Genomic DNA, 9,470 nt, shown 5'->3' with positions numbered 1-9,470 from the left:
TTACAATGTTGTTCTCTCAAACATATTCCAATCATTTATTTGGAAATATGTATCAATTATTTTAGAATTAGGTTAGTCTGTCACTATTTGATCGATACATACACATAATATACTCAACACATAGTATAAACAGGTATCATAAAAAATCATAAGGAGTCGGAGACACTCTTTTATATTATATTATCATTTATTTTAATCAGCACAAAAGGTCATCTCACACTGTAATGTATATCCTGTGTACAAGTACGTGTACTTATATACATCATCAACAGTAAGTTATCAGGAAGCTGATAATCCAGTATCTGTATGTAAGAAAAACAGTGACAAATAAATAAATAATATAGAATATGTATGTCAATATAGCAAACCATACTCACATGTCTGTTATATATGGACAATATTCAATATAAATAATCATCACAACAGCAAGTAACTGACGAGCTATAATAATACGTGTGATCATATATCATATTTATATTATATGAATAATAATGTCACATCATTCTTATTATATAAGACATATTATATAAAAATGAAACCATTTGGTGAATCACATATAGACAACATCTACATCGGGTTACTATATTGTAGATGTTTTTAAGAACTCTGCAACTCAGTATATCATGATTTTGTCAACATAGCTGACATCATCTCAATGTCACAGCCCCAAAGTGTATGCCATTACAGTCCAAATCTTAACAATATTATAAAATTAATTTTACATTGGAATAAACAATGTTCAACATATAATGTTACCAGCATTTTCATTCAGATATCGACCTCTTGCAAGAATTTTTTTGGAGATCCGCCAGTATCCTCTTTCATGGAGTTTTTGAATGTATGAATTTCCTGACATAGTCGGTGGAACCTGCATAGTAGACACTACCATTATTATTAGGAAGTAGGCTAAGTATTTTTTGATTTCAATTTGTCAACCTGTTATCAATCTGCAATTAGTTGAATAAGTTGATATATCTTCCCATTTTATATTAATGCTTTCATCTCACATACATATACATGTTCTCGTAAGTTAGGAAGTAATGACAAATTACTGATATTATGATGTCAATACTAATCACGAATGTGCAAAGATAAGCGTAGGTAAGAAATGAAATTGCCAGGCGACAGTTCCGGACATTGAATGTCGCTGTTGTCTCTTCTGGCTTTTTTTTGTATGTGCAAATTGCAAATGCTGACACATAGTGCATTTTTGCCACAGAAGTCATATTCATGTGTGGGACTACATGACAGGGCTGTGCGGCGACCTTTCTATCAAATGACAGTTTAATGCACTATCTTGGCGACACCAGGCTCGGTCGAAGACAAGCACCTGCTGGCCTTAACCAAGGTTCCCTCAAAGTCGCATTCGTTAGTAAATGAATCTCGGCCAGGATATTTTTTTATATTGATATTGATATTTTGAAACAATTCCAAAACTCTATTTATATTTACATAAGTTACAAGAGCATATAGAAATATATAAGAACGACAAACGGATTTCGAATACATAAATATACATAAATAAATATTTCGGATATGCATATGTAATTTATGGTCAGAACAAATTACTCAGCTACGATTGCCCTTGTGATAGTTGAAGTAATACAATTTCCTTTTAATGTGACAATTTACTAGCTTTGATCTTGTGAGAAATTAAATATTATGCCATACGAAATACATTAGATTCAGCAAATGTCATGATCGTGTCACGAATGTTTAGCAAGTCAGGCAAAACATGTTGACTCTGCTTATTAAAAATAAGTTTTTTTCAAACAACATCATCAATATTATCATGTTGAACAAAACAAGATGGGGGATGTAACGTTACTTATGCGAAATGTTTAATAATAACAGTTGTGTTGTTCGTGTTTCACTATATATATTGCACTCTGCGTTTTTTTGATTTATCTGTGTATAATTTTATTATTATAAGATAGCATAGCATTGGATGACAACGAACGAACCAAAATATAATAATACTAAAACATTGATTCTATCAAAATCTACCATAACAGATTTAAAAATGAGCATTTTTTAAAATTAGATATGCCTATTATTGTAAGCAAACATAAGTGCATAAGATGTGCCAGGCCGGAAAATGGTAAATACTGTTAAAAAACAGTATTCAACCTTATGTGACTATATTGTGGTTCCATGTGCAATGTTTTTCTTTTGTACATTAATATTATTGTTCGTTATCGAATTCAGAATGAGAAAAACGTCGTTGTTATTTTTTACCTTAGAAATAGCCGGATAACTTACCAATACTAAAATATCTTCCCAACCACTCTATATTGTATTGGTGAAATTGTCAAAACGTGTGTTAGTAAGATCAATCATTTTTAAAAATTTACAATTCATATTGATTAACACAATTATATCTCGCACAAAAACCAAATAAATGCCATATACCACGAAATGCACAGTGTATGTATGTATATGATCCACACACTCAGCTGAACACATCCAAACACATAGCGTGAGCCGTAGACTGAAAAACTGAAAGTAAATATCTGTGCACTGCTCATAAATACGCCATTCAAGCCATACCACAATACATATTCTAAGTAGGGGTTTATAACACGTGACAATATGTGAATTGTACAGTGTATCACAGTGTTATTGGCAGACAATTCTGCTTGTCGTGGGATCTAAACTTATGGTAAAATAAAAATAACATTATACTAATGATGATTTGTATTCTTAATTTATAGTAGACAACACGTTATAAATGCCCCTCTCCCAAATATCTGTACATAATGTTTTTCAATAAAATACTTAATCAAATGCATGAATATAAATAATTTACTAGTAACAACTAACAGCTTCTAATTGAGTTGCCTATAGTTGTCATTGTTGTTTTCATAGCATATTGCAAGCGAATATAATACTAATTTGTTTACTCATGCATAGTCATAATTGTTTGTTATTTATTGTAACATGCACACATTATATTCAATACAGGTAGCGTAATAATTTCACAGTAAGGCAGATACATTATATATATTTTCAAAGTACCGCTCTAGATGACAGATTAGCAAAATATGTACTAACAAATCTTTACTAATAATCAATATGCAGTAATATGCATGAGCAAGAATAGGAAATTATAAAAACAATCGGGTTGTGGCACAAGTATAACATATACGTTCTTCAATTATCGAGATTTGAATAACGCACTTTATTTACTGTCGTGTCGTCTTTTTTCTATTGCAATCACTAATCTCAATTAGACAAGTCTGACTATCATTCAGAGCTAAACGCTGCCATGCATCAAAGCGGATAGCCGGTTGGCGAAATTATACACCAATATTACGTCGGTAACAAGAGAGAGAGAAAAACAGCACAAATATATTTGTGAAATTTATGAAAAAACAAACAAAACATCTGTATAAATAGAATATAATATATTAACTGAAAGCCCTGGATTTTTGTATGAGGGAAATAATCTTCGACACCTTTCACGTTGTGCTGTTACTGTTAAATTATAGATGGTATTTTCTATTGACAGCGTGATAGAAATGTTCATCAATTATACATCAAATACCATATATATGTGTTTTATATTTAATCACTGTTACAGCTTTACTGAATACAGGCAACACAGCTCGTATTTGAATACCTTTACCAACAAAATTAAAAATCTTAAATGGCCTCTATTATTGAGTTTATTGTGAGTAAATTTGCCTGTAAACAGCACTATAAAACAAGGAATATATATGTCATTGGAAGCCATAATTTGTCTGTAAACAGCACCATAAAACAAGGAATATAGATGTCATTGGACGCCATAATTTGTCTGTAAACATCACTAAAAAACAAGGAATATAGATGTCATTGGAAGCCATAATTTGTCTGTAAACAGCACTATAAAACAAGGAATATAGATGTCATTGGAAGCCATAATTTGTCTGTAAACAGCACCATAAAACAAGGAATATATATGTCATTGGAAGCCATAATTTGTCTGTAAACATCACTATAAAACAAGGAATATAGATGTTATTGGAAGCCGTAATGTGTCTGTAAACAGCACTATAAAACAAGGAATATAGATGTCATTGGACGCCATAATTTGTCTGTAAACAACACTATAAAACAAGGAATATATATGTCATTGGAAGCCATAATTTGTCTGTAAACAGCACTATAAAACAAGGAATATAGATGTCATTAGACGCCATAATTTGTCTGTAAACAGCACTATAAAACAAGGAATATAGATATCATTGGACGCCATAATTTGTCTGTAAACAGCACCATAAAACAAGGAATATAGATGTCATTGGAAGCCATAATTTGTCTGTAAACATCACTATAAAACAAGGAATATAGATGTCATTGGAAGCCATAATTTGTCTGTAAACATCACTATAAAACAAGGAATATAGATGTTATTGGAAGCCGTAATGTGTCTGTAAACAGCACTATAAAACAAGGAATATAGATGTCATTGGACGCCATAATTTGTCTGTAAACAACACTATAAAACAAAGAATATATATGTCATTGGAAGCCATAATTTGTCTGTAAACAGCACTATAAAACAAGGAATATAGATGTCATTGGAAGCCATAATTTGTCTGTAAACAGCACTATAAAACAAGGAATATAGATGTCATTGGACGCCATAATTTGTCTGTAAACAGCACTATAAAACAAGGAATATAGATGTCATTGGACGCCATAATTTGTCTGTAAACAGCACTATAAAACAAGGAATATAGATGTCATTGGACGCCATAATTTGTCTGTAAACAGCACTATAAAACAAGGAATATAGATGTCATTGGACGCCATAATTTGTCTGTAAACAGCACTATAAAACAAGGAATATAGATGTCATTGGACGCCATAATTTGTCTGTAAACAGCACTATAAAACAAGGAATATAGATGTCATTGGAAGCCATAATTTGTCTGTAAACATCACTATAAAACAAGGAATATAGATGTCATTGGAAGCCATAATTTGTCTGTAAACAGTACCATAAAACAAGGAATATAGATGTCATTGGACGCCATAATTTGTCTGTAAACAGCACTATAAAACAAGGAATATAGATGTCATTGGAAGCCATAATTTGTCTGTAAACAGCACCATAAAACAAGGAATATAGATGTCATTGGACGCCATAATTTGTCTGTAAACATCACTATAAAACAAGGAATATAGATGTCATTGGAAGCCATAATTTGTCTGTAAACAGCACCATAAAACAAGGAATATAGATGTCATTGGACGCCATAATTTGTCTGTAAACATCACTATAAAACAAGGAATATAGATGTTATTGGAAGCCATAATTTGTCTGTAAACATCACTATAAAACAAGGAATATAGATGTCATTGGAAACCATAATTTGTCTGTAAACATCACTATAAAACAAGGAATATAGATGTCATTGGAAGCCATAATTTGTCTGTAAACAGCACTATAAAACAAGGAATATAGATGTCATTGGAAGCCATAATTTGTCTGTAAACAGCACCATAAAACAAGGAATATAGATGTCATTGGAAGCCATAATTTGTCTGTAAACAGCACTATAAAACAAGGAATATAGATGTCATTGGAAGCCATAATTTGTCTGTAAACAGCACTATAAAACAAGGAATATAGATGTCATTGGACGCCATAATCTGTCTGTAAACAGCACTATAAAACAAGGAATATAGATGTCATTGGACGCCATAATTTGTCTGTAAACATCACTATAAAACAAGGAATGTAGATGTCATTGGAAGCCATAATTTGTCTGTAAACAGCACTATAAAACAAGGAATATAGATGTCATTGGACGCCATAATTTGTCTGTAAACAGCACTATAAAACAAGGAATATAGATGTCATTGGAAGCCATCATTTGTCTGTAAACATCACTATAAAACAAGGAATATAGATGTCATTGGCGCCATAATTTGTCTGTAAACAGCACCATAAACCAAGGAATATAGATGTCATTGGAAGCCATAATTTGACTGTAAACATCACTATAAAACAAGGAATATAGATGTCATTGGAAGCCGTAATTTGTCTGTAAACAGCACTATAAAACAAGGAATATAGATGTCATTGGACGGCATAATTTGTCTGTAAACAACACTATAAAACAAGGAATATATGTGTCATTGGAAGCCATAATTTGTCTGTAAACAGCACTATAAAACAAGGAATATAGATGTCATTGGACGCCATAATTTGTCTGTAAACAGCACTATAAAACAAGGAATATAGATGTCATTGGAAGCCATAATTTGTCTGTAAACAGCACTATAAAACAAGGAATATAGATGTCATTGGACGCCATAATTTGTCTGTAAACAGCACTATAAAACAAGGAATATAGATGTCATTGGACGCCATAATTTGTCTGTAAACAGCACTATAAAACAAGGAATATAGATGTCATTGGACGCCACAATTTGTCTGTAAACAGCACTATAAAACAAGGAATATAGATGTCATTGGACGCCATAATTTGTCTGTAAACAGCACTATAAAACAAGGAATATAGATGTCATTGGAAGCCATAATTTGTCTGTAAACAGCACCATAAACAAGGAATATAGATGTCATTGGACGCCATAATTTGTCTGTAAACATCACTATAAAACAAGGAATATAGATGTCATTGGAAGCCATAATTTGTCTGTAAACAGTACCATAAAACAAGGAATATAGATGTCATTGGACGCCATAATTTGTCTGTAAACAGCACTATAAAACAAGGAATATAGATGTCATTGGAAGCCATAATTTGTCTGTAAACAGCACCATAAAACAAGGAATATAGATGTCATTGGACGCCATAATTTGTCTGTAAACATCACTATAAAACAAGGAATATAGATGTCATTGGAAGCCATAATTTGTCTGTAAACAGCACCATAAAACAAGGAATATAGATGTCATTGGACGCCATAATTTGTCTGTAAACATCACTATAAAACAAGGAATATAGATGTCATTGGAAGCCATAATTTGTCTGTAAACAGCACTATAAAACAAGGAATATAGATGTCATTGGAAGCCATAATTTGTCTGTAAACATCACTATAAAACAAGGAATATAGATGTCATTGGACGCCATAATTTGTCTGTAAACATCACTATAAAACAAGGAATATAGATGTCATTGGACGCCATAATTTGTCTGTAAACAGCACTATAAAACAAGGAATATAGATGTCATTGGAAGCCATAATTTGTCTGTAAACAGCACTATAAAACAAGGAATATAGATGTCATTGGAAGCCATAATTTGTCTGTAAACAGCACTATAAAACAAGGAATATAGATGTCATTGGAAGCCATAATTTGTCTGTAAACAGCACTATAAAACAAGGAATATAGATGTCATTGGAAGCCATAATTTGTCTGTAAACAGCACTATAAAACAAGGAATATAGATGTCATTGGAAGCCATAATTTGTCTGTAAACAGCACTATAAAACAAGGAATATAGATGTCATTGGAAGCCATAATTTGTCTGTAAACAGCACTATAAAACAAGGAATATAGATGTCATTGGAAGCCATAATTTGTCTGTAAACAGCACTATAAAACAAGGAATATAGATGTCATTGGAAGCCATAATTTGTCTGTAAACAGCACTATAAAACAAGGAATATAGATGTCATTGGAAGCCATAATTTGTCTGTAAACAGCACTATAAAACAAGGAATATAGATGTCATTGGAAGCCATAATTTGTCTGTAAACAGCACTATAAAACAAGGAATATAGATGTCATTGGAAGCCATAATTTGTCTGTAAACATCACTATAAAACAAGGAATATAGATGTCATTGGAAGCCATAATTTGTCTGTAAACAGCACTATAAAACAAGGAATATAGATGTCATTGGAAGCCATAATTTGTCTGTAAACAGCACTATAAAACAAGGAATATAGATGTCATTGGAAGCCATAATTTGTCTGTAAACAGCACTATAAAACAAGGAATATAGATGTCATTGGAAGCCATAATTTGTCTGTAAACAGCACTATAAAACAAGGAATATAGATGTCATTGGAAGCCATAATTTGTCTGTAAACATCACTATAAAACAAGGAATATAGATGTCATTGGACGCCATAATTTGTCTGTAAACATCACTATAAAACAAGGAATATAGATGTCATTGGAAGCCATAATTTGTCTGTAAACAGCACTATAAAACAAGGAATATAGATGTCATTGGACGCCATAATTTGTCCAATACGTGGCATGGTCTGGTATGAATAAAAGTGTTATATTCTCAATAGTATATTTCATATTATATTTTAATTGTTTCAATTATTCATTAATGTTTTATATTCATAAATGAAATTTAAATACCTTGTTAGCTTTACTGAACACAGACAACACAGCTCGACTTCAACAACAAATATTTATGGTAATTTAATGGTTCTATGATACGTCATATACTATTAAATATGCATTAGATGCTAGGTACACAGTACATGATATTAAATATGCATTAGATGCTAGGTACACAGTACATGATATTAAATATGCATTAGATGCTAGGTTCACAGTACATGATATTAAATATGCATTAGATGCTAGGTACACTGTACATGATATTAAATATGCATTAGATGCTAGGTACACAGTACATGATATTAAATATGCATTAGATGCTAGGTACACAGTACATGATATTAAATATGCATTAGATGCTAGGTACACAGTACATGATATCTAAAACAATCACACTACAAATTGTATGCAAAATAATTTATATTCATATTCATACTCAAATTTAATCTATATTTGTTAAGATCTAGTAGTCTTGGTGGGTCACTGATTGGCTTCCTTGCGTTTTTTGAGGTTTCATTAGCATTCAATGCCCCTCGTATTGCAATCTGATTGGTTTGCTTGTGTCTTGCGTTTCGCATCATTGTGCTGTGTTCAGTTCATCGTTTTGCTGTTCCCCGCCTCGTTGTGCTATGGCTCGTGTCTTGATTTGTGAAGTTCTGTCTTTGGCTGTAAACACTCAACTATTCAATTACGTAAAAACACTTGAACTCTGGAGAAGTTGAATACATATACATAGTCCAAATACGTAGTCCAACTAATTACTGAGACATATATAAATATATCTACTTCAGAATTATTTCAATATTAAAACGTTCCTTGATACAAAAAAACACGCCATACCAATGCATATTTGTAAGTAGATATCGAAAGAAAGTTTTACAACAAACTAAAGTTTTTCTTTGTATTTAAGATAACTTGGATATTACATTTTGGATACCTCGGAGTCTGTCACCATCATTTATAAATATCATAAAATTATGTTTATTTTGGAATCAACATTTAGTTTGATGACAACAATGTTTGAACACCGACCATGCAATGGACTGTTGCACAGTAAAACATTCTTTCATTGAGTTTTTCAATGCGGTATCCCGATAGTGTTGGTTAAACCAGCATGTTCTTTCTTTCCAACAGTAATAAA

At 31.8% G+C, this 9,470-nt stretch overlaps 1 long non-coding RNA gene across 1 annotated transcript; it reads right to left on the bottom strand.

Annotated features, from left to right (window-relative positions):
• Positions 1 to 226: 226 nt before the first annotated feature.
• On the bottom strand, positions 227 to 8,396 carry LOC144350100 (uncharacterized). Its single transcript, XR_013420155.1, has 3 exons — positions 8,345 to 8,396; positions 757 to 868; positions 227 to 302 (listed from the first exon to the last, which is right to left on the bottom strand). It is a non-coding gene; the product is annotated as an uncharacterized LOC144350100 (long non-coding RNA).
• Between the last annotated feature and the right edge of the window lie 1,074 nt (positions 8,397 to 9,470).

This window comes from Saccoglossus kowalevskii, chromosome 6, assembly GCF_978046115.1.
Source record: "Saccoglossus kowalevskii chromosome 6, keSacKowa6.1, whole genome shotgun sequence".
Classification (NCBI taxonomy): Eukaryota; Metazoa; Hemichordata; class Enteropneusta; family Harrimaniidae; genus Saccoglossus; species Saccoglossus kowalevskii.
This window is presented reverse-complemented; position numbering and strand designations above follow the sequence as displayed.